The following is a 26,312-nucleotide window of genomic DNA, read 5'->3' on the forward strand; positions in this document are numbered from 1 at the left end:
TATCCCCAAAGGATTTCCTATTCTTTATATCTGGAAAAAGTGCTATAAAAAATAGACCATAATAAAACAAAACAAACAACAAAAAAGGTTTTTAAAAAAGTCACACATTTTCTTCTCCAAATATTTAAAGACGTGTTCTTGTCATATGACCCAAAGGAAATATCAACTGATAAACAGGATTATCTTTATCATGCTCATTTACTTCTATTTGAATATTTTTTAGCTTTAATTTACAAACTGCTTGGAAGAACAAGCTACAGATATGCTCTGACCCCTAACATTCCCAAACATGCTTAATGTTTTTCTGCAAAGCAAAAACAAATGCAAAAACATTAAAATGAAGGGATAGTTTAACTTCATAAACATAAATTCATACAGCATATCCTTGAAGCAATTATCCTTCATTTAAAAATGTTTATTCTTCACAAAAGGTTTCACTCAATAAAACTCACTCTCTCAGCTTTCCTATTCACTGTAACTGTTCAGTGATAAGCAGTAACGCTCTAATTCAAAGGAAATAAGATCTCTGTATTCACGTTATTTCTATTTAGCTACTGTATTTATGGAATTCATTAAAATATCTGCCCCAAATTTAATGGTAGCTTAACTCTACTGACCTCTGAATTAGAGCAGAAAATAATTTTTGCCTCTTTTCTACTCTCGACTCCCACTATCTCAGTAAAACTGGGAAATGCTTTTTGACAACATTGGCACAAAAGAAATAATTTAGCAGTTCTCTTTCCTGCATAAGCATCTGTATTTAGAGGTAAACACTGCTAAATAAAATGCTACAGGGAATATTTTTTAAAAATATCTACTGATTATTAGTAATATCCAAGATTATTTTACTAGAGGGTTCTTGTTGTGCAAATAACAACCACTGTGCCATGAAATACTTCAAAGTCTCTAAAATATTTGTTCTACAAAAAAGTAAAAATCTTAAGTTTAGCTGTACCAAAAATTCCCTGGACATCCAGCTACTAGTACAAAGAAAAAAAAAAAAAAAGAAAAGAAAAAAATACAATTTTTTTTAAAAAATTCTCTGTCTAAGGATCATACGATTTCATAAATTACCTGTTGAACAAATAATGCATCATAATAAACATTAATTAATAGAACATACCACAAAGAGAAAAGTTGTGCACTGAGGCATTTTAAAAGTCACCATAAGTAGCCATCATCCTGGATGAGATAAGATGGCTCTCTTAATAGTCTTTACAATGGCATTATGATGGTCAGACATTACTAGAGCTCTTCTAGCATGGTCTTGAGTGGTTAGAAGAAACCACAGCTGACAAGGTTGGTTAACTTTATCATCATGGTGCCTAACCAAAAAGTCTGACTTGAGAGGCTCTTAAATAAGCGCAAATCATAGAATCATAGAATGGTGTCTCCTGAATAAGGATAAACACAGATGTCTCCCATTTCTGCTTTACAATAGTGGCATATCTGCTGAAAAGAGATAGATACATGTCGCTATTTATATCATATTTACGCGATTTATTCTGTACCCAAAGCCCCAATAAAATTGTTCATCTTGACAGGAATAATTTTTATGCAGAAACAGAGACTTTTTTCAATAATTTTAAGCAAGTGTCATGGTAGCTGTAAATCGAAGGACTAGAGATATTCATTTCCTCACCCCAAGCTCATTCCTTTTGCCAGGTTCTCTCAAGTCCATGAAATTCTTCTCCCCTCTAGAAAGCAGTTTTCTCTAGAGGTCATGTCAAGCACCAGCAATTTTTTGCAGATAACACTTAAGAGTGAGGTAATTCACAGTGTGTCTACAGAAGTGTAAAATTACCTGCTGAGTTCCCCACACCAGTTGGATCCATGCTGCAGTCCACAGAAGGAGCAGAGAGGTAGGAAAGTCTGCTTTGTCCAAGGCTCACGTGGGGCTGAGCCTTCCAGAAAAATCTCTGCCCTGTGTAACAACAAACTCACTGCATGATATAAAACTGTTCATATAGAAATCAGGCAGTGCTTTAAAAATTCTTCCTTCCTTGCCACTGAAAAAGTATGCTTCAGAAACAGTACACTGAATTTAAAAAGTAAAATGTTTTCTCTTAGCAAATTCTAAACAAATTTAAAAAGCCTGTTGGTATGAAAAACAAAATTAGTCAGGTGGTGCTTCATTACCACCGTAGCCTGAGGGACATTATCTGCATAACTCTCATTTAATACCAGTTTATGACAAAACAGTTACTCAGGTTATTCTCTAAACATAGCACTTAAAGTTTGTCCTAGACATATTCAGTGTATTATACCTTTTTGAATAACTATTTCTTCTTATACAAGATGCATCATGTTAACTTTCAAAGACAGCTGAGACTGTACAGTAGCTATTTCACAATGCTCCCAGATTACAGTAATTTCACTATTTATTTCACTTTAATTTGTTTGGCCAGTTACTTGCTGGTAAGCCCAAATACAAGGCTAGAACTCTACAGCACTTGAGAGAAATGGAATGATTAATGACCATTATACACTTCAGAGAAACAGAATGATTAATGACTATTATACTAGTTTACAGTGGTATCCTTATGAGGTGGGAGAAGACAAAATGAGGTAATTGCAAATATAATAATCTGTAAAGCTACAAATGTTTGTCTGAATAGCAAATTCAGGTAACATTCTGAATGTTGCTTTGATACTGATTATTCAAACATCAACGTTTTGTCAGAAAAACACATCTTCAGTCATTTCATTTTTACTGTGAAATAAAGAAATATAGGGGATGTTCAGCATATTACTCTAGGGTTAGACTCCAAACTCCAAAAACACAAGGAAAAGTACTCTGCCCTCCAAAAGCAGCTGCTGAGCTGCTGAACTCTATCTTTCTTGGGCAGAAAAAACAGCCCAGTTAATCTGTGGAACTGCACAGCAGTAGTCTGTCACTTTTCACTTCCCCAAGAAAAATTCCCATGTTTGGACGTATATCATACAAACCCTATACTCACTCAGATAGGAAACAATATCCTTAGATATTAGTGCATAGAGTAATTTGAATAGATGAACTTTTCTCTGTATTTTAGTGGAGTTATCTGTAAAACAGTACATTTTCATATCTAAACTTTTTATCAACCCATGGTTCAGAAACTCTCCTGGTATGCTTGTACCATATCCTCACCACCTCTCTATTTCAGTAGCAGTCAGGAAAGCAAATGCATTTGCATTCACACTGGTAGAGATGCTTTCATGCCTTTAAAGCATAATAAAAACCAAATATCAGTTTTCATTCTGTAACAGGTACACCTTCATTTTATAGCACATATTCTGTTATTGGTAATAATTTTGAAAAGTACAGAAGGTATATTTTTAACAACTTTAAGATACAAATCAAAGAAAATATGGTTAACCACAAAGCACACAATATCTATAATTTTGGATCATTAGCTAATGGTAGTAAAACTTTAATTGCCCTCTCTTGTATCTCTAAAACTGGTGATATTGTGTATTGCTTGTGATTTCTGACAAATTCAATGATCAAAATCATTGTGGGAGACTCAACTGAAATTGTTAGCTTTTATTCCTTTTTTACTTTTGCTAACGGTGTTTGTTTCCACTTTCCCAATAACAGAGTTCTGTGTAAAAGTAATTATAAGAGAACTATCACCTAAAATCAAACAAATTAAACTGTTACCATTGACATTTCCATATTGGATAGAACAATCCAGAAACTTTTCTCAGATGGCCCTTAGAATTGCTGTCTTTGAGTATAATTTTACCTTTGATGTGAATGGCAAAATTCTCATCAATGTCAATAGATGCAGAAGAAATTTGTAAATGCTTTTTCTCTTTGCTTTTAGGTGTTTTAATAATTTTTCTACCTAGAAATACAAAATTCATTGCTTCATTTCCACTCTCATCGCAAAGGACAAAAATAACTCCTTGAAAACTTCTGTTCTTATTTAGAATGATCTTAGTTATTCTACATGTTAAGGTACAGAATCTTTATTGAAAACATCTAGATGGAGATCCAAAACTTTTTGAAAAAACAGTCTTCTGATAAAAGGAAATCTACTTATCCAGTTACAAAAGAAACTTGAAATCACAGTCCATAAGGCCTAGAAATGTTGGTTAGGCAGTTTTTCAAGCACTACATTCTGAGAAACACTGGAAACCAACCTAGTTTTCAAATTTCGGTCAAATAGTTTAATTAAGAAGAATTATACTAAACATTTGGCAACTACCGTGCTTCCTGGTTTGCCCATGTGAGAAAACAGTAATACTCAATGAAGATCATATCATCAGTCTTGATGAGGGGAAGTAAACTTCTTCAATATTTAATATGTGCCTGACTCATAGACATTAAAATGTTTCAAAACTGAAACACATAGTTCTCATTGTAACTTTTTCCTCCCACTTATATTCCCCAAGTCTGTGGAAAGCATATTTACATCAAAGACATAAGTATTTACATTTTATCACCTATGGGTAAGTGTAATAAGATTGTATATTTTCTTTTTAAGAGTTGGTATAATTAATTTACTTAAAAACAAACAAACAAAAAAGCAAAACACAAAAATCACTCCCCTAAAAAAACCCCTAAATTTTCTTTGTATTTCCACGGCTACTTGACAAATGAATACAGAAAGTAAAAGGTTTTGTCCAAACAGCATGCACATCACATGTATTCCTATTCCTGTCATTAGTAGCAGACTAACTTCTAACTTTTATAACCTATTACATTTATACCCTGTTCACAACTACATTTAGAAGTTGCTCTAGAAAGGATTATATTATTGACCTATGATTTTATGACAGGGTTTACCAGTTAAAAATATGTGATTTCATTGGCCAAGTATGTATTCAAATAGAATAGAACACCTTCTCTTATAACTATGTATTTGTCTTAAGTGGAACTCAGAGAAGTTTTACAGTTTATATTTAAGTACTTGCATAAAAGTACTTCCTCTAATAAAGTTTACATTTTAAACCTGACGATTGTCAGTGATCCCCCTGCCTTCAGAGGCTTCTCAATGCAATTCAGATCCAGGTGTCTTTTTTCATAGAATCATAGAATGGTAGGGGTTGGAACGGACCTCCAGAGATCACCTAGTCAAACTCCCCTGCAGAAGCAGGTCAACATGGATTAGGTTGTATAGGAACATGTCCAGGTGGGTCTTGAAGACCTCCAAGGAAGGAGCCTCCACACCTTCCCTGGGCAGCCTGTGCCACTGCTCCCTCACCCTCACAGTGAAATAGTTTTTTCTTATATTTAAATGGAACTTCTTGTGTTCCAGCTTCATCCCATTACCCCCTTGTCCTGTTGCTAGATACAATAGAAAAAAAGGATGCCCCAATCTCCTGACACCCACCATTTAGATATTTGTAAATGCTAATGAGATCTCCCCTCAGTCTCCCCTTTTCTAGACTAAACAGTCCCAGTTCCCACAGTCTTTCCTCATATGAAAGATGTTGCATTCCCCTGATCATCTTGGTGGCCCTGCACTGGACTCTCTCCAGCACTTCCCTGTCCCTCTTGAGCTGAGGAGCCCAGAACTGGACACAGGACTCCAGATGAGGCCTCACCAGGGAAGAGCAGAGAGGGAGAAGAACCTCCTTCGACTTGCTGGCCACACTCTTCTTGATGCATCCCAGAATGCCATTGGCCTTCTTGGCCATGAGGGCACATTGCTGGCTCATGTTTAGTTTATTATCAATCAGGTCTCCCAGGTCTCTCTCTGTGGAGCTGCTCTCCAGCAGGTCGACCCCCAGCCTGTACTGGTGCATTTTTTAGGCATTTAAATATTACCTTCTAGGTACCATCTAACAATAAACTACAACTCGAATAGAGAGGTAAAATTACATGGAATTGCAAGAATTTCATTGTTGAAATACATTGTCCAAATGCTCAAGTACATTTAGGGTTCTTGGTCATCTCAGTTTATTAAAGTATACAGATCCATATACTTAGATTTGGGGTACTTTGAGTTGTGCCAACACAAGTCCTTGCCTTCTGCTTCAAACTGAAATACCTTTCACATTTTAAGGGTTGGAAAACCCATAAACTTTCTGGGTTTCAAATGTTATTCTTCAACACTGATCTGAAAGTCTCTGAGGCTTGCCAAAATTTCACAGAAAGCAACAAAAAAATCTTTCAATTTACCTGAGGTGAATGTATTTATCAGTTCTTCAGACAATGTCTTGTATTGGTATGCCATTATATCAGCCCTAACAACAGTATAAAGACGTAGAAAAAAAAAAAAAAAAAAAGACAAATTGAGAAAATGTTTATATACAAATACACTATACATGCCTGACACAAATATGGCAGGAAGACGATAACAGATATATTAAGATTGTAGGCTGAATACAGCTACTTGATATTAGGCATATAATAGTTGTGTAAATCTGCTATACTGATATTTAATCTCTCGCGTAGAGTTCAGCCAGACTTTTTAAAAGTCTGAGTAAATTTTGTGGTAGTCATCTATTGTATCATTAATTGAAATGTAGATATTTTTATAGAAGTGATAAAGAATAATCAATACTCAGGGCTGAGGAAAATGTTCAATTCCATAAAAAATAAATTTGCTTTAGCATCGCTTAAAAATAAATTATTCTTGGTATGTCAAGTACAGTATTGAATCTACATGGACCAGAAACAACTATGATCTATATAAAACAAGACTGTCAACAGATAAGACTAATAAATCTTGCATAGGGCATAGTAAGAAATTCCAAAGTTTGATGTAACAGTTGACCTTGCTTTGAGCAGGAGTTTGGATTAGAGACTTTCTGAGGCCTCTTCCAATTGTCCCATGCTATGAGACACTCAGTAGAGGGTAATAAGCCTTGACAGCATTGTCTTAGGTGATGATCTACAGTACTACTGTCTGTGTTGTCTCATCAGATCCTGCCTGGATGTCTTAGTATAACTGCATCAGATGACAGCAATACAGATGTTACCAGAGGTGAAAGGCACTGTCCAATCTGTCTTGCTACATGTTTTGAGTTTAAGCTCTGAACCAGTGGTATGGAGTTCAAAATTTTGGAAAGACAGAGACTCTGATAGATTTCTATCAGTTATAAAGGAAGTAAAATTCCATTTAGTCACAGGGCAATATTCACTTTGGTCTTACCAAGAGAAGCACAATTTGATCAAATCCCATTAGGACAGTTAAAATGGTTTAAATGCCCTCCTATCTTGTTTAAAATTTTTAAAATAACACACTATATTTATTCAGATAGCAGAAAACGACTATTTGCTAGTAGATGAGGAGAACAATTCCCTATCTTAATTTGTAATCTGTGTATTTCTGCTCAGCCAGGTATTCAGTGTATTCCACTGATCCAAGGCTGAATAAAATACAATTTTATACACAGTCTTGAAAATACAGCATTAGCAACCATGAATTAGAATTAGCATAATAACCACTTCATATTAAGCTCTAAACTTTGTCTTTCACTTCCTAGGGTGGTATTTCACTTCAAGTAGTGAATGGACTTAAACTGTTTCACTCATTACATGATATAAACCTGCAACGAGTTTCATGAGAAGTGATTCTGCTGAGAAATCTTGCCAGTTTGGAGCTATTATTCCCGCTGAGTTTCCCATAGTTATCTCCAATAAATAAAAAAGACAGCAATGTGCAGAGAATAACAAACTAGATTCATGCTATAATACTATATGTAACTTCACTAAAGCTGTGGAGCGTAAATCAGGGCAGAAATAAGATGCAGGACTAAAATCCATCATTTCCTCTAATGTTATCAGTGGATAACATAAGACAGCCCTTTCATGTTCAGTTCTGAACATTCATGAAATCATTGCAATAAGATTTACTTAGTATTAAGTTTAGAGGTTTTAAGGTTGAGAAGTCTTTAAACTACTTTACTCATATAAGAAACCATCTTGTGCAGTTTGCTTTTTCATTCTTTAGCATGAGCAGAAGCTATAATTTGATAATATTTTTAAAGAAAAATGTTTCTAAAAAAAATAAATTACATTGCCGCTACTAATCATTGGTATTATATCAAATCTCCAAAACAATTTTCCAGCACAAGTATACTCTAAACTCAAAAGTACGAAGTACAAAGAAATTTTGGAAATATCAGGCATTTATACCAAAATAATACCAACATAGTTTTACAGACTATTTCTTAGCGATGATTTTTACATTTGCCTGACAATTTTTGCTTGTTGATGCTCACTGGGATGAAATATTTGAATGCAATTCAAATCAAAATGTAAATAATGCCTTATAAAAATATTTTCTCTCAAAACAAGGATGCATTTCTCATTCTGAAACAACCAAACATATTCCAAAACAAGCACAAAGTAGTTTGCTTTAATAAAAACTCCTGTTCTGGTCCTAAATTAGAGTCTTGTGTGAACAACGAAATCTCATCTTTCTACATGCCTGCAGGCTTTTCACTCAGACATATTCAAGATAGATGTTTAATGGAATTTGACCAATTACAGGAAGTCATATTCAAGTGCAAAGGATAACTTTTAAAATTCAATTTAATTTCTGCTTACATGACCTGATAATCATACCCAGTGAACATGATCTGCACTTACAGGAACCACAGCTGTATCGTATTGACAGTAAATCTAGGTAGTTTGACGGAGCAAAAACAGTTTAAGCTTAGTTGATGAATGCTTAAATTACTTTCTGAGCCATGCAAAATACAAATGTATGGGAGATTCAAGGTAAGAGCTGAAGCAAATCTAATTCACTATTACGTAAATACTAGAGAAGAAAATCATATATACTATAGAAGTAAATCATAAAGAAAAAATTGAGAATATGAGACTGTACATTATCTGGCTTTCCACACTGCTAATTTACACGTGTTTTATTCTTGGACTTTTTCTGCAAAATGAAAAAAAATGGTTACCCTAGCAACTGCCACATGTTACTTGGTTTATTTCTGAAATACAGAGCAGCCTATAAAACAATAATATTGTGCACTTTTGTCAGGAACTCTCAGCACCACAGAGAATTAGGAATTCAGTGTCACAACATGCACACGCATTTTCTCAAAGGTTTAAGAAGATGTATCTAAGAGTAGTTGTATATATTTTGCATGCATCTTTTTGCAATCTCATTTTCTTTATTGCTTTATTTGTAAATGAAACATAAAGATTAGAAGTTGTACAGAGAAGAATGTGTACTCCATCCAACCTGATAGTTGTTTTCTGCATTCTTTTTATTACAGTTCTAGTAGACTTTTATACTAAACAATTAAAACTTTCAAAGCTTCTTTAATGTTGTAGGAGGTATCATCTTCCAAAGTGTAATCATAAGGTAGATTTCCAGTTCCTGTAATTTGTCAAAGGTTAATTCAGTTCAAAGTAAGAATTAGAGCATTTCACAATTAATAATTTTCTGCCCGTCCTCCCTAAAATGAAGTAAACTTTTGTTACATGTCTAGGCCCTATACAATTTATGAAGAAATATCTTGCAATAGTAGCACAAAACAACCAGCATGCTAAAAAAGGAGACAACTGAAGTTAGCCATTAAGAAACACGTCTTAAGGAAAAATCAGTCTTTTTTTGCTTTTGAAGCCTAGAAAGAGGCCTGTCTGTTCACCTGAGCTGCACAGCCCAGGTCCAAGAGACAGACCTTTTTCCAAGCAGTCAGCCAGGACTCATAATTTATACTTTATAGGTCTAGCTAGGAATTTTCAGCTTTTTTCTCATTCCAGTGAATTTTTTTCTGGTTTCTACCTGGAAAAGTTGTTGGACAGAATAGAGGGAAAGACTTGGTTAAATCCTGTCCCCTTCTTTCCAAATACATGATTGTGTCCAGATAATAAAATATTTCTCAATTTGTATTTCAAACAGAATAATAAAAAATTTAAAAGTCTTTTGACATAAATAAGTATTTGTATATCTGAATATTCTTCCTGCTAGCTGTTTACATAAAGTCTTACCAGCAAATGCTGCTCTACCTATTTTAGTTGTCTATGATACTTTTTTCTGTATCACCAAGTACCTTAGGAAAGAATGCAAAACCTGAGGAACATCTCATCAGAAAAAAAAAAAAAAAAAGCCCTAATACACTTTTTCTGCAGTTATCAGGGATGTGGATTTTGTAAAACTTAGGAAGAATGGCATTTGGCTAAAAGTGCAACTTATTATATCAGATTGACAAGACAAATAACAGCTCTTCTAGAAATCTTGAACAGGTTAGAAGATTTGAGCAGGTCTAGTAGCACAGGTATCTCTTGGATTGGTAAATTAATAGAAGCTAATCCTGTGTTTCAGATTTGGGAAGAATTCAATCTAATAGTACCTCAAACACCAATGAAGACTTATGAGATGTCTGTGAATTGTGCTAAGTGTAAAAGATTAATTTCATATATACCACATACACCTATATATGTTAGGCAGTCCACATGCTCAAAGTACATGCTTCCCCTTGGAAGCACGTATACTTAAAAAAATTATTACAGACAATAAACTCAGGTGTAATGCTATGTTAGTCCAGCAGACACACACAAATAAGTGCCTAGAATGTTATAAGTTAAAATCATTTACCTTACGAATATATAAAAGAAATGTTGACAACTAGTTTACTCAAACTACAGAAATAGAATAGGAGAGAACATATAAACAGGTTTTTTTGCATTCCCTCTAGGCACAATATAAAGTAATCAATTGTAAATTAATTAGGGAAAATTTGTTTTGCATACCATAGAGTCACAAAACATTAATTAACAATCATTTCCTTAATGGCATTTTTAATATGCTATGCATGTATTCAGCCTAGTTCTTTATAGTGAGATGCAAAACAATTACCAAGGATGTAAACACCAATGACCCATAATCTACATCTCTACTAAACAAGTAAAACTAGAGTTAAAATACCAGATAATCTTTAATTTCTACCAAGGACTATTCAGAGTCATTATTTGAGTGTATCAAATCCTTCATTGATTAATGAGAATTTGTAATGATTTTATTACATTAAGGCACACTCGTTACTGATAGGCAAAGCCTTCAAAGCACAGAGGTTGCATGTTGTAGAATTGGTATGTAAACATTAAAATCAGTGCTAGCTCTCTATAAGTCACATCAGTTCTTATATAACCCTAATACCTGCTCTGAGAACATTTTCAACAGAAACCAATACTGGTTTTCAATAGTTTAAATATATATGTCTCGAAATTGTTCTCTTTATTTTTAAACAAAGTTCTGATTGTATCTTGTCTTGTATTGGTATAGATAGATAAAATGATAACATAAATGTATGAAATATATAAGAAAGAGAGAGTGAAAGATATTTTTTTTAAAGCCATTCTCTGTTTAAAGTCCACAAATACGACTTCAAGGGAAAGTACAAGCACATAAAGTAATAAAAGAAAAATGCGTATAAAAATAACAAGCATTTTGCATTTTACTGCCTTTAAGAAAACTAGTTTTAATTGATAACTTACTGAATATGAGATTCAACAAATGCCATTCTTGCTCTGATTAAATGTCAGGGCCATAGATGTGTCGTTTCAAAGTGAGTGAGCAATAATTTGGAGTGTATAATGAAACTTCCAGATGATTTATCTGTAGAATTCTTCTCTATTCTTATCTATGAAACTTCACAATCTAAGTCTTAAAAGTGTAACTTCTTTAATGTGATGTGTTTGGTTTAATAAAATTTCGCTTTTATTTTTAACAATAGAAACACATTGATGCAAACCTAACCTGATTGTCATTAGACCTCTCTCAGCAGGCAGAAAGGAAGGAGCAGTCAGAAATGTTATTGCTTATATGGAAAATAGTGGCTTGTGATGACTTTTGCTTTTCATATCATAAATGAGATTTGAGAACCTTACATTCCTGACCTAAAATTCACCATTTCCACAGCCAGAGGCATTCTAGGTCAATGTGGTTTTCTTAGAAAGATAAGCTTTTTTGTAACTCTGTACAAGTCTGAGTTCCAGAGGCACTCTAGGTCCATGTGGTTATCTTAGAAAATGAAGCTCATCACCACACTGTTCTATAATCTTTGCCTAACCAGACACAATTCGGCCCTTAGGAATTAATACACTTTTCTAAGTGGCATAAAAAGCACCTCTCAGCAGAAAAAAAGCCACTGTGCACTGCACCATTCTGTTCAAGCTCCTTGCATGTAAGAATTCAGGAGTTTATAAGTAATTCTAGAAGTATTTATCATATTTTTTTGAATTTATAACACAGGAAATTAAAACAAAAAAAAACCCAACAAAAAAAGAAAAAAGTTACTGAGACATTATGAGTGATATTTAAGACAATATCTGCATCTTGGTTTCAATTTTCAAATTATTTTGTATGAATTAATCTGTGTTCAGATAAAAAGCTGTGCAAAATGAATTCTGAGTCTACCATTTGAAGTTGTTTAGCTGCAAAGCAAATTCGGGTTTGGATTCAACAAATTTCATGAGCAATATTTTATGAAAAAGAAGTCATTCACTTAGAAAGAAGCTCCAAGAGAAAGTATTACACAGGGAAAAGAGTATATTCAGAATCCATCATCAAACAACAAATATGAATTATTGAATTTATTCAAGTTGCTTAAATGCAAAGGAAAAATAGTTATTAGGAAGAACATGCAATTAAATTCGGTAAGCTGGAAGTGGTAAGTGAAATCTAATACATATGACAGTACACTGCAGAAACCAGGAAACAGTGATAACCCAAAGAGACATGGAGCTTAGGCTAGAACTTGAGATCTTTCCGATTATGTGTGATAAGAGCCGAGCTCTTGTAGCAGGCTGATGGCACGGTAATTGCTGGTGTCACTCATTTCTTTTGGGCCTAGGATGGTCTGAAAAGTCTAATTTTTTCCACATGGGTCCCCAAACAGCCATTAGACAGATAGTCTTAGCCTGAGGAAAGACCAAAAAAAAAAGGCCCTCAAAGGACAAAACAATTAAATTTCTATCCTCTTCTCTTTTTTCTTTTCCTTTTTTTTTTTTTTTTCTCTCAAAAGTGCTGGAATGCACTGACTAGAGCTGAAGTAGAATTAGGTGGACACCAATTCTACTTTACTTCCAAAGATGTTGAGCAACAAAATGATAAAATGTCTCTACCAGACAAAAATACCTGTTTGTACTTATAGCTTTCAGAATAAATCAACATTTTAATTTGCTATAATGTTATCACTTTAAATTGTGCTCAAAATTCTAGCCATCCAGAAAAAGTCAACAAATTCCTTATAATTCTACAGCTATTTTTAAAAGCTAAAAAAAAAAACCAAAATCAACAGTCACACTGAAGAGTTTAATAAGTTTTCTTACCAAATATTTTTAAACTCTGAAGCTGACTGGCAGGAAGACTATATGAATGCTACATATCAGCATTCCCCAAATGAGGACACACAAGCATAGGAGATATAGATGGAGTTGCATTAAGTTTATTTCTGATCAGTAGGTGTTCATACTATTTTTCATTCACAAAATTAAATGTGGCCATAAGTAGCCTCAGCTGAACACTAACACATGCCCAAACTGCAGAATACTCTATTTGTATCCTTTTCCTATGGCAAAACTCTACAACTTTTTTTTAACTCTATTGACTATGTGTATTTCATGAAGAAATAGATGCGGTATTTCATCAAGTATTAGTGTCTCTATTAATATTGTCACATCAGACAAAAGTAACTGAAATCTGATATTAATAGTTTTGAAAATAAAAAGGGATATTTAATAAAGATTGTATTACAAAACCTGTTGCTTTCAAAACATGTTGCCTGATAGGTCTAAATAATTACCTGCATGTGTCTGATATCTATTAGTAAAATCCATCTAAACCTGCAATATTCTTTCTACAACATGCAAAATTGAAGCCTAACAGTTGCAACCATTAAAATATCAAATTATTATGTTTAGCATTTGGATTAAGGATTTTTAGCAAACAAATGCTGTTTCCGACTTCTTGGCTATTGTTATTGATAAAAGAGAAAGCAATAAAAAACATGGTGAAAAATTCAAGAGTAACTTTTGTAACAGAAAATATGATGGACTAGAGAGGAATCAGTGTGGTTCAAAACAATCTGCCTAAACTCATTACCCAGCTAATGAAAGCTAATCATTTCAAACCTTAATAACAGCTTGAAAAATATGCTATTACACAATTAAGCAAAATAAGCAGAAAGATTTTTTATTACAATATGCGAATTTATCTTTCTTTTAGATTTCAGGGATCACATCTGTATATAATTTACTGTTTTATCTACACAGTAAAGCAAAATTCATAAAACAAACCTTCCCATTCACCAAAAAAATAGTTAACGGTTTGTAAGGTTCTTTTACATCCTGTAACAGATTCAGAGGAGAGAAAGGTTGTCTCTCATTTATCAGTCTCATAAATTTAGTTCATATGTAGGAAAGAAGTATTTGGGAGCATCAATAAAAACCTTTCAGCTTTAACAGAATGGAATTCTTACTTCTCTGACACACAAGGGAGGTGCTATAGCAATTCCTGAAACAATTAAATTCTTGAAATTAGCTTGGAAGACCAGAAAGAGGAAAAAAACTATGAGTGCTTATCAGCTACTTATAGATAACATTTTCAATTGCAAACATCTAATAAGCATTGCCTATATCCAAAACACCCTTGACACCATCTTATTTATTGGATCATGACCTTAAAAAGCCATAATAAGGAAAAAGGTACACAGTCCTGTCGGAGTCACATTCAAAATGTTTGCTAACTCTCAACAAAACAAAAATCTATTTCAAAGCAAGAATTCTCTTAACAAAAAAGTGTTTGGGTAATAGACCAAGTTAGTAAGAACACAACCTGATAACCTTTTGTGAAACATTTTTGGACTGGCACAAAGCCTGGTATGATAATTTTCAAAGGAACACCAAGGCTTTGCTTTACCTCTATCAATATGTAACTGCAGACTTCCATTCTCATTTCTTTCAAGGTAATGCTAGTTTTTGTAACTAAATATCTATGTCTCCACCTATAGCAGATTGTCCTTCTTTCATTAAAATATTAGACTAGTGAATACTGTTTTTCTGTGTCCATATGAATAAATAAACCACAGGGACAATAAAACGGATTTAGATATCCTGACTATAAAAGGAACTCATTTCAATAATTCTTCAGTAATTTTTTCTAAGACAGGCTTTTATTAACTGACTAAAACTATTTACATGTCTTAGATGTTGACCCTTGAAGAATAATTATTTGTAGAAAAAGAGTAACTAAAGAGCAAATTTATTTGTAAGATTGATTATCATTCAATTCTAACGTTTAGCACTAACATGGGAAATATAATGAAACTAAAACCCAACTCTCAAGCCAAACATTTTTATGGCCTTTAGGGTATTTTCCTTGTAATGCAAGTCTTGATCACTTTTAAAAGCCTGCTCCTGAAGGACTGCCAAACAAAGCTATTTCAACTCGTAACTGCTCTAAGTTTCTACTCATTACTTCTATAACTTTCAAACGCTACTTTGTCTTCCTTTAATGTGGCTCACATCATCTCTCATGAATGACTGGAGATAGAAAAGAGCATTCTATCACCTTAAGGGAAGTGTTTTGAGGAATTTTCAAGTTTTCAGCCATTCAGATGTGTTGCTTTGCCTATTTATTTAGTTCCAGAATAATCTAAACCTTCAACCAACTGAAAGTTACCAGATGGCACTAGAGAGTTGGAATTTCAGGAATCATTCACAACAACTAGTAGTGAAAACTGAACTTTATCAGTCAAGGTTTGAAAATATAGGCGTTAAAATGCTCACATTGTTCTGCACTCCTTGAATTAACTTTCAGAAATTGCATTCCCCACATACAGCAGGATAAAACAATAAGGGCACTTAAAAGCAAACCAACACAAATGTAACAACCAGTATGGATTTTGAGCTTCAAATGCTTTCCATGCTTTGTTTTCTTTGTATTAAGAATGCTAAATGCAATTTAAGGTGACATTTCCATGCATATTAACAGAGGACACTGAGTCATTTGCAAGGAGACAGACAGGTGTTTTATAACTTCCATCATTATAATACTGAACAAGGTGACAACTATTGCCTCAAGGAAGGATAATTAAACTATAAGAGAACTTAAACTGTATCTTCCGTTCAAATTTATGAGAATTGACAGAAAAAGCCACACATCAAAGCTAGATTATCCTTGTTTACCTGTTTAAAATTGTGGTTAACAGAATTAATCCTCAATCACTTCTACTGGTATAGGTTTCTGTACTGCATCAGTTAAGTCTATCAAGTGAACTTGATTTGAAGGCGATTTGCCTTCAAAAATATCAGCACTACCTATTTCACTCTACTGGAAGAAACAAAACCTTCTTACACTTTTAGAGTAACAATTGTCACTCGAATCTCTTTTGAAATGGCAGAGCAAATGCTCTTGAGATGCTTTGTGCCTGGTTTTCACATTCTAGATGATAAAGGACTAGTTAAATCAACCCTTCAAAATGTCAGAGAGTTGATAAGGGTCCTCTACTTTAAATACTTCCATGGTATATGCGTACTTATCTGAACTACAGCAACATGTATAGCTTTAAATATTGCAAATTACAAGGATGACCTGAAAGAGTCTCAGACAACTTTGGTATCCCAACTGATTTTGTTTCTTGTGGAGAATAGTGGAAAACTCTAAAATCCCAAGGGCAATTCATACAGAGGCTATTGAAATAGCTTCATCTCAAAAAAAAAACCCAACCTAACAAAAAAACCCAACACTGCCACACCCTCTCCCAAAAAAAAAGACATAATTTTATCCTGTTTTTACTTCCTTCTGTCGCAGTATGGGATATGCTCTCTACTCATGATATATATCCAGAAATCTTATTTTCCTCAAATGCTTCACAAGTAATTACACAGAACATGAAGTGTATTTGCCTGTTATATTTTTTTCCATACACAATCCTAGATAACTGGGGAGAACAGATCTTTTCAGCATCTTATTTCAGACTTATATTTTCTTCAGTTTGAAAAGGCATTTTTTCATTGGATCAAGTACATCTGTGCTTCTCTAGCATTCTTATCGCTAAATGTGCGATACTGTTCTTATGTGGCTTTACATATGCATCTACAGCAGATATGTCTATCTATAGTGTTCTAATTGTAAGTAGGAATCCAACAAAATGCAAGAGATCTTATGTTTATCAAGGAAAATCTAGTGGAAGTCTTGAGTTCAGTGATCACAATCTGGTTGATTGACTTGAATATCTGAGCAATAAATATCAGTCTGAGAGATCAGAATGTTAATTTTAACACTGCTGTCAGATTTGTCATCCAAAACGCAGGAAGGTGATATAAAAGAATGAAAGATGGTAGAAAACTAAAAAAGAAATATGAAATCAAGATGTGGCTATATTATGTAAGTTTCAAAATCAAAATAATCCTGCTCAATGGTACGCGAATGAGTCGGTAAGAGATTGAGTGAATTTTTCATTTTAGACAAAATATTCCTTTAAAATAACAGGAAACACTAGAAGAATTGTACATAAAGAAAAAAACGGGAGTGTGGAAGATGGTTGTGAATCTATACATGGTGGAGAGGTACAATGGTTTAAATAAATTCACGATTTTGAAAGGAAAAGAGAAAGAGGATTCAGTTACCAATATTTAGCTGTAGAACCCCACAGTAGAAGGAATATTGAACTGTAAGTGCTGCTGTTTATTTATCTTGTATCTATCCTCTTTCTTCTGGCCTTATTTTAAAAAGCAAATTATAAAGAGAAAATAAGATCAGCATTTTAATGTGTTCACTTCCGAAGAAATAAGAAATGAACCATGATAATCCTATAGTGTGGATTAGAGCTGACAAATGGGTCATAAAAGCACAAAAAGTAATAATTCCAGGTCTAAAAATAATGTTAGTTTTGCAAATCACATAAAAAGGTAACACATAATGTTATTAATGAGACACTCAGCAAAAACTGTAATTAAAAATAAATACAAACCAAAATACTTTATGCTATCAGAAATGCCAGTATCTCCATGAGCTGATAATTTATGAGTATCCATAAATCTCTCCAGCCCATATAAAACAAAACTTTTACTTCCTAATCTTTTCAATATGATTCTGGTTTATGCATTGGTAGATTTTTGCATCCTGAAATTGTTTCTTTTTTTCATCAATCATCAATCCATTTCTCTACAGTGCCTCAAGCAAGATTAAAAAAAAAATATCCATTTCTGTTGAACAATACATTGTGAACCTAGCTCCCCAGGTGGCTCAGGATGAAAGTAATTACCCAATATATTCACAATTATAAAGTTAAAGCAATTCAGCTGAATTTGGTAGGAAAATTCATGACATAGAAAATATCTCATCTACTACTGGCACCTCAAAAATAAATTATTTTTGTTTTTTATTAAGGAACTTCTGCTTGTACTATAATGACAAGCAATATTTTTTTTTCCCTTCATAGATCTCAAACCACATTCTGTGTGATATGTCACAAGCATACATCAAGTACTGGCTGGGATTGTAGCAGGATGTTCCTGATATAATTGCATTTACTTAGCCCTTTTGTATCTTTAGGTTATTATACTTGCTAATCAGTAGAGTGCACACTTGAATTTCATTTAATTTTTTCAAAACTGCTATATAGGCATGTACCTTGAAGTGACCATTTCTCCAAAAAGAAATCATAAATATACCAAAAACTAAAAGGTGAATTTACTAAACATTAGGAGTCCACCACTAAAAATTGCCAATTTAAATTAATTTAGGTCTTTTAAGTCTAAATCTTTGTTACTGAAAAATTATAGAATAGAAATTGTAACTCCTACAATTATTAAGGTTATTATTATGCTAATTTTATTACAGTGACATTTTTCTCATGATAAATCATTAAAAGACAATTTGATAGGTTTCCAAGGATAATATGTTGTAAGTTCAGCCATTGTCTTTCTCTGTCTTTATTACAACTACTGGAATGCACCTGTGTGTCTGGTTTAAGCATGTTTAATATTTACATCTTAAGAGCCAAAAAGGAAAAAAAAAACCTCAAAATGCAGATTTGCCAATAGCTCTGATGGATCCTGGATAGGCTTTTTTACTAGTCAAATGTACTATGGACCTCCAGAATTGGTATGGTAGCTTCCTAGAAAATCAAGCCAAAGCTGGTCTAACTCATCTTTAGTTTTGGCCATCTGTTTGAAGCATCTGGTAACTGGGTACATGCACCCACATCCAGAACGTGACTGCTCTCTTGCCAACTATGTGCCTAGGTAACTGCCAATATGTGCTGCTTCACTACTAACATGACAACTGTCAAAAAGGAGCTGAACATGTACGAATAAATCTAAATTAAAGTAACACATTACTTTATCAAGTTACAGCAATATTTTTTGACATAATTGCTCGATAATGGCAATGATAAATAACTCACTTAGAGAAACCTTTTGAAAAGGCTGAGAACTATAACTAGGATGGAAAAGACCTAAGTACTTTGAAAAGTTATTTTTGAAATTTAATCCTTGCTATTTTCTCTGACAACTAGAAAATAAATATTTACAGTTAAGAAAAACTCAAACCAAGTAATACTAGCAACGTGCTAACTTTTTAGATAAAAATACCAGAATTATATATTCAATATCTGATTTAAGAAGAAGCAATAAAATATCAGTTCGAATTCTGTTCAAGGTATTTTTAACAATGAATCTGAGTATATAAAATGACTACATCTAGTCTAACTGCCACACAGCAAAACCATTGCAAGAGGATTTGGAATGCCATATTAGAAATTAGAACATAAATGAGATATCAGAACTTAAATGGTAAAGAAATTTGCAACTTCCATTGAAAATCATCCTCCTGTCTTGTAAATATAATTTTCTAATGTCTTTTCTCACTATAAAAGAATACCTAAAAATGACTTTGCACACTTTATATTTGGAGAAGAAGTGGGGAAAAAAAAAAAGGGGGAGGCAACTGTAATTACTGAAATGATCAATTCCTTTACAAAGTATCATCAAATACACTTTTAGTCTTTTTTTGCTATGAAATTTGTTAAAAGGTCACAGCTATTCAATGTCTAGGAAGCATGAGACTAAAATTCACATGAAAGAGAGAACGAAAGACAGGAAGTCTAAAATCGAAGCCTGGAAAAGTAATGCTGGATCACGTCAGTAAACTACAAGACTAGAGTTCGAGGGAAAGTATAAACACGTATATTCACAGACTGTCATAGTGACTTCCTTTTTTTTTTTTTCTTGCTCTGTCTGAGTTATTAGTTGTCTCTTCTTGCATTAAAATTTTAAGCACCATGGAGCAGAATTCATGGGTTTGTTTTGCAGCAGATTAGCACACAAAATGGTGTGATCCTTATCCACTACTATGGCTCCAATGCACAATGCCGTTGCTGCCATCAAATTAATAACAGTAACAAGATTGTACACTATTTCCATTAAGTACTAGGATTATGATTTACAAACACCTTATTTCACATGCAGGTGGTCCCACAATTATCTGCCAAAGCTTGGTTAATCATGGTAAACCAGTTTAAAGTAGGTTAGGAAAACGAGTGTTATATCTTTTCCCCTCTCCCATTTTAAAAGAAGGCTTTATCTAATGTTCATTTAAGTCCATTGAAAAATTATTCTAAACTATCATATACAATAAATTACCACATATCATATGTATATATTCAGTTGGCTTCCATTTGGCTTTTTTGTTTTCATCACATTTATTTTAAATTCTGTCTTTCCAAATCTTTACGATTTATTATATTGCAATGTTTTCCAAAATATTGTAATATAATTTTTGATTTACACAAAAAATAGAACTCCAGTAAGTTCTTAATGAGTTATACATGGTGATAATTCCTCTGATATCTGTTAAATGGTACTAAGATACAGCAAACAAGAGCATGATGATAGTAGACCAGAACCATTTAGTGAAAGGGTCTCACGTAAATCCAGTTGATGGCAATGTTTTTCCAAATCTATCTTTATTTGTAGATTAAAGTAACACCAAAGCACATGATGTCCATGGATATAGAGGACTTTTAATTATGTATAAAATCTTGTCATTCTTACCTTGCAATGGTCTCAGATGTGAGAATTTCCTGTTTTGCAGTCATATCAAATATTTTAAACTTGTGGTTTTCCCTCAGGAAAATTTATTTCAAGTAAGGAAAAAAATGGAGGTGTAACAAGTTCAGAAAATAATACAAACACATGCTTAAATAATTATTCAGACACTGCAGATTGCTTCTAGGTTTAAATACAAGTAGCTTTGCCACTTCCTTTACATCTCACACAGTTGTTCAGGACCAGCCTGAAGTTCTGAAAATCAATCGTTAGAGTAGGTTTACAAAATTAGTCAATGCCCCAACAGGAAGCCCTAGATAATTTTTTTTCAAACATGTCCAGATATTTCAGATATCAGTTTTTGCAGTTTTCAACCTGACTAAAAATCCAACGGTCAACTGATACTGTCAGCTGCCCAGGTTGAACACCTCAGAAGTGAGACTGTCAGACATACACTAATTTCCAAAAATCTCACGGATGTTTTAACATGAGACTATATGTAGAGAATAAAAAACATTAGGAGCATATTACCGCAAACTGTAAATTTGTATTTTTAAACAGAAATATGATTCTGCATGAAACTTTGCCTCAGAGAGTGGAATTAATGTAAGACTACATATACTAGAGGCAATTCTTTCAATTTTTACAAAGCCTATATGATTTCCAGCTAGTAGAGCTTACTTTTAGAAATATTCTATTTCAAGACTAATTCTGTTATGAAAATCTACTATATTATATTTTTTATGCTTGAACCTAGATTTGTATTTCTGTCTTAGTCCAGACCACAAGTACATGTTTCAACAAAACCATCACTTACATTTTTTATGGGAGAAAAAATCTCAGATTTTTGTACCAATTCTGGAAATATATCAAAGAAATAAGCTGCTGCATCTTATCAATTGTGCAGTAATAAAAAAATTATCAAGGAAATATTTTTTTAAATTTTTATCATAGGAAAAATTGCCTTATAAAATTATCTCAAAGCTATTAAATTTTCAAATGTAAATCTGTACATTTCCATAACTAACATTAAAAAAAAAAATTCAAACCAAAAAAATCCTCAACAGAAACCTAAGTACTTTAACTACAATCAAGTGAGGTATGAAACGTCCCAGTCCCAATTTTTGGATAGTGACATTTCCAGATCTCTGTGTATAGAACTGCTCGAAGTGGTTATAATGACAAGAATTGAGAAGTGGCTCTTTCAGTTGATGTGTTTGAAAGGTAGCTTTGTATGAACAGCTGTGTTTTCAAATTGCTTGCCACCTCTAAATTGGTCCTTGTGAAGTGAACTGTTTGCCTTATTGCCAGCAGGGCACATTGCAGTGTAGCTGCCACATTTTTAGTTTTTATCACTGTCTCTCTAACTGCTGAAGTGGAAAAGAAAGATTGCCAAAACCTGACGTGTTTCTTTTCCTTTCTGCCCACTCTGACTTGGTTCTTAGCTGTCTGTTGCTCCAGTGATGGGAAACGTTGCTCAGTTTATTCATTCGCTGAATGTCTTTTCCAGCTCAAATAATGGTGATACCCTCTTGTAAACTAAAGCTCCAGCTGTCAATAGCAGTAAATTAAACAAACCTAATTGAGACATACCAATCATTGTCTACACAAGAGATAATTAGGCTGGAAAAAGTCACTCACATCAAGGTGCATTTTTCCAAAAGCAAGAGGTAATGCCATAAAAGCAAAAGGAACACCATATTTTACTAAATTAGTAGGGATTGCAATAGGGATGGATTTTCAGAAGAAATTAAATAATCTGTCCACAAAGATTTAAACAGTTTTAAGTTCTAGCACAAGAAAAACAAAACAAAACAAAACAAAATGACATTACTAATAAGCATTATTAACTCTATTCAGACTTTTTAATTGCAAAACATACCATTTTATCTGGATGAGGAAATACATGTACAATCGGTGTGCACACAAAGATTTATAAATGTAGATGGGTAAAGAATTACATCAAATTCTCTTAAACTAGTCTCTTCAAGTGGGACCAGAAAACATCAGCAATCCATGTTTTCTTATCTTGTCAACATTGTATATCAGTCACACAATAACACTACCATAAACAAAAATGTTTTGCCACTCAATTCTATACAATTATTGTATGTCAATACTTTTTGGTGTACTGTGTCATATGACATGTACTAGGGTCATATGATTTAGTGTTGAGTTGACCTACAAGAAAGGAGTTGGGCTCAAAGATCTTTACAGGTCACTTCTAACTTGAAATATTCTGTTCTGTGATTCTATCATCTCATAAGCCATCATGAATGTTCGTACTAGTCCATAAACATTCATAGAATCATAGGATGGTAGGGTTGGAAGGGACTTTTAGAGATCATTTAGTTCAAGCAGCCCTGCAGAAGCAGGTCCACCTAGATCAGGTCACACAAGAATGTGTCCAGGTAGGTTTTGAAAACCTCCAGAGAAGGAGACTCCACAAACTCCCTGGGCAGCCTGTGTCAGAGCTCTGTCACCCTCACAGTAAAATAGTTTTTCCTTATGTTTAAATGGAACTTTTTGTTTTCCAGCTTCTTTCCATTACCCCTTGACCTGTCACTAGATAAAATAGAAATAAGTAATGCCCTAATCTTTTGATATCCACCATTTAGATAATTGTAAATAATAATGTGATCCCCCCCACCAGTGTCCTCTTATTCCATACCTTGAGTGACAGTTAATACTAAAAAATTTATAGCAAATCAATATATATGCTGCTATTTAAACCAAAAATATTTATGAAGTGTAACAATGTATCTGGGAATGATGACTCTATAGGCGCAGAGAGAGCATGAAAATTATTCTACAATCTGTTATGCAAGGCATTCAACCTCAGTGAATATTTTACACAAGGCAGAAACACTTTAACTGGAGAAATAAGAAAGATTTATTCTAGAACACCATATGAACTTGAGCTGGTGGCTTATTAGCTGCAGCATTCCCCAGAAAGATAAAAGACATCAGATTAAATCATGAAGAAGAACTTCAACCTGGATCTCTCACCTCTTCTCTTTTTCTGCCTTTAGTGGAAAACCCACTCTAATCTATATCTGAAATTAAAATGTCTACTGGTATACCTGTTTTTGGCTTGAGAAACCCATAGAAGCTGCAGTATAAACTCAGGAAGAGTATAAACTCAAATGCAGAAGGATATTGACTCATGGAAACACAATCGTTTAAATGCTTTAACTGGTACAGCCAGGTCAGGTACCCGAGACATACATGAAAAGTCCAGCTTGGTCCACATCTTGTCTTTCACAGTGACTAATAGCAAATGTCCAGGGAGGAACAGAAAACCAGGTCAGTTATGTGGTTATGCTTCCCCACAATACTTTCCTAGTACTTCCCTGAAGTCCTTGAGCATCACAGTGGGATCAAAATGCTGAGATTAGATATCTACAGTAGCAGTCTGTTGAATCTGAATAAATTTACTATCCAGGTAAGATTTCCAATGACCTTTCAATCATTAGAAGCTTACTTTTCATATTTGCCATGCTTACTGATACATTTTTATCATACAATCCACATAAAATGCCAATGGGATGTGTTTTAGAAAGTGCATCAGGAATATGATCCAAAAATTTCTCCTTCATGGCCATCCTCTTTTCTGCCTACAGAGTAAATGACATCTTTGCATTTGGCATAGAATTATTTCTACCGAGATTTAGTAAATGGGACAGTCTTCCACATAGGTGTATCACCTTACTTCCTGGCAGCCAAATTAAGAGCAAGTTATAGGCATTAACTGTCCAGTGGGAATCTTTACTTTTCTGAAAGCATCAAGCACATCTCATTTCCCACAACAAAGGAACAGATGAAATTTTTCCTATTTCAGTCAGTATGTCTTTGTATTTCAGTATAAACTGGGCCATATCCATTAAAACATATTATTAATCCCCAAAACAGCAGAATGTTTTCTGTATGTTTATCTTACATATTGTCTGTTCACTTTATTAATATACTTACAGGTTAAAATAAAATATCAAAGTCCTTAAATGTACATAACACAAAGAACAGCCACAAAGATTTGCCAAATATTCTTTGAATTGGCCCAATGCTCACATCACACAATGTGGTCTAATCCCTTTCCTCTGAGATGATGTTAAATGCCTATTTGGTTAATATGTCCAATCCACCTGGGCCTGGAAAGGAAATCTAAAATCCAAATCCTTGACATTTGACTTTTGCCATTCTGTCTATCTATACCAGCAATACCTCAAAAGTTATTTATCAATGTCAATGAAGCATTGATCTTAACTTACAGTTTGTAAACAATGTCACCATGAATCTTAACACTACAGACAAGGAACGAGCATAAATGTGTATCTCATGAAAGCCTTCTGAAACAGTCCAGTTAAATGTGCTGTGAGGTCTATATTCTGAAGTAAATGAAGCAGCTAATGCATAATACTTTCTATATGAAAACACAGAAGTTTTTGAATCATGTGACTTTGAACATAATGTACACTCTAAGTGTACATTGTTTTCTCCACAAATGTACACACCAAAACACTGGACAGGACACATTTGGTGCTTCAAGATGCTAAGGTTTCAGTCCTTACTATAATTTAGGGCATGAAGAAAAAACCTGCAACTTCACTGTAAATTTCAGATTGTTACAGAGCTACTGACCAAAAGAGCAAGTGGTATTGTAGGGGATTTTTCCTTCATATCAGTTTTAAGATCCTTTTCTGTTATTATTACTATTTGCAGTTGAAGCCGAAATAAGCAAACCAGTAATTAGCCTGAATTTGCAAAGATGACAAGCTATTTACTATGAGGTACATGTTTCTTTCTAATTACCACTCTAAAGAAAGGAAAAACTAGTTTCCTTCCTAAACAGCAGCTACACAAAGATTTAGAAAATGATAAAATGTATGGATTAGCAATTTTGTATATTTCCGTAAAAATATCCTACAGGCTTGCTTAACAAAGTCATCATTAGGAATCTGTATTAATCCAACCATTTTGTTTTCCTTTGATTACACATAAGCTACATTGTTTATATTTATAAGCTTCATGTTCAAAAGTTAAATATTCATGCTCATGTAGGATTTTGATCAGTGTTTATATTTTCAAAGCCAACAGAACTAAGTCTGCTTCTAGTGATAACTGAAAGAAAAAAGAATATATTTTAAAGGAGAATAAAATATATAAAAAAATCTCACTGATACATTTTGCTTTATACTCGCGGATATTCATCTTTCTGTAGAGCAATGCTCCACTGGATGTATGACAAGCTACAAATCTAAAGATGTATTACTATATTAACTTCATTTATGCTATCTGGATACCACTACAATACTCTAGGCACCACGGTCATTTTCTTTTCTTACTTGCAATAATTAACATT

At 33.5% G+C, this 26,312-nt stretch overlaps 1 protein-coding gene across 3 annotated transcripts in view; it reads right to left on the bottom strand.

Annotated features, from left to right (window-relative positions):
- IMMP2L (inner mitochondrial membrane peptidase subunit 2) overlaps positions 1-26,312 on the bottom strand; it is a 472,646-nt gene that overhangs the window by 237,745 nt on the left and 208,589 nt on the right. The gene's annotated exons all lie outside the window — the stretch shown is intronic.

The sequence above is a fragment of the Colius striatus genome, chromosome 1 (genome assembly GCF_028858725.1).
Source record: "Colius striatus isolate bColStr4 chromosome 1, bColStr4.1.hap1, whole genome shotgun sequence".
In the NCBI taxonomy this organism is placed as follows: domain Eukaryota; kingdom Metazoa; phylum Chordata; class Aves; order Coliiformes; family Coliidae; genus Colius; species Colius striatus.